The sequence below is a fragment of the Cyprinodon variegatus genome, unplaced genomic scaffold, assembly GCF_000732505.1.
Source record: "Cyprinodon variegatus isolate N-32 unplaced genomic scaffold, C_variegatus-1.0 Scaffold105, whole genome shotgun sequence".
Taxonomy (NCBI): domain Eukaryota; kingdom Metazoa; phylum Chordata; class Actinopteri; order Cyprinodontiformes; family Cyprinodontidae; genus Cyprinodon; species Cyprinodon variegatus.
Window position 1 is genome coordinate 537,794 of NW_015150558.1, and position 1,611 is coordinate 539,404.

The following is a 1,611-nucleotide window of genomic DNA, read 5'->3' on the forward strand; positions in this document are numbered from 1 at the left end:
TTATTCTCTGCATTCACCCGGAGATGGGATAAGTTCATAATCGCCTGGTGACATGGTGATAAACAGCTTGGTTTTGTTTACATCGCTATGGTAACTGATGTTTTTTGTTCATTTTTGCTCATCAGTGAATCCTGTTTTTCTACCCAATCAACTTCTCAGGACTCGTATCACGATATTTATTTCTCAGGCTAAAGGAACAAACCAAACTCTCCGCGTCTCGTTCCCCATGTGTCAGAATGGGATTCAGTATAAACGGTCGTCTCATCGTGTCAACCAGAACCGTTCCATGCTGATGTATGTCAGTGTGTCTGTGAAATGTCAGCAGCTTAACTCATGGAGCCGGTGGCCCCACAGTGATTGTGAATCTGAATTGACTGTGTGTCATTGTCATATTATCAAATGTACAATAAGAGCCGCTGATACCTCCGAGCGCCCCTCCTCCCTCTGCTTGGACGCATGCAAGTATTCATGTTCCTGCTCCTCTGCCCCGACCTGTCAGCCCTGTCAATATGATTATTCCTCCGTCTAATTGAAGTCAGGGAGGAGCGCGAGGCCCGAGGTGGAGATAAGAGGAGGAGACAGAGGTGAAAACTGTTGACGGGAGGAAGAGACAGTCTCACGGTCATTAGAGTCAGGTGGGAATGCCAGAGAGGGGAGTGTCATCAGCGTGGCGGACAGGACGCTTTCCAGATACATTTCCATGCTTTTATATAACACAGGGACAAAATGCATCAGAAAACAATGAACGATTTCCTAAAGCAGAGAGACAAAGAAGAAGAGAGACACTGTTCCTACAGAGAGGAGGAAAACTCTCCAGGAGAGCAAGAACGAGACTCGGTGTGAGCGGCCTTCTGTCGACACAAACGGAACATATAAGCACTGATCTAGGAGTACTTTCTAAAAGTGAAAGGCTCAAAGCAGCAGCTCCTTCTGTAGAAACACAGCTAAACAGATGAGATCGGAACCGGAATTCAAGTCTGATAAATGAAAGACAGCAGATCCAGTTAGTCCCAGTAAAAGCAGAGCTATGTGTAGGAGAGGGACAGAATTAACCACATGTGACGCTTGTTAGGTCACTTCAATGATGATTATAAAAGTAATGTATGTACATATAAAACATTGAAGAAATGAGATACTTCGCTCTGTCTTATAATTCAATCAGAAGACCACTCTGTCTTGTCATTTTGATGGAGCATTCTGTCTCATGACCTGTTCAGTTGTCCTGTCAGAAGGATACTCTGTTTTGTAACCATGTGTTATGTTCTGTTAATAAAAAGGCTCTGCAGGAGGGGGGTCCAAGAGAGGGTTAGTGAGTTGGGTGTAGCTATTTCTCCTTCTGCAGAAGCTGTTGAAAATCCCTTTCTGTGTGGATTCAGTCCCTCTTTTATGAACCTAAATTTTTTAACCTAACAACGCTTCAATAAATTCTTATTGAATAACTGATTATGAGCTAAGCTTAGGAAATGACCCAGAATGTTTGGTTTGGATTCTGGAGTTTGAAGTGAATGAAATAATGCACAGAGACTGGAGGTTTCTTCCTGTTCAAAGGGAGTTTTTCCTCTCCACTGTCGCTACAAGCATGCTTAGTGTGAGGGATTGCTGAAGAGTCAA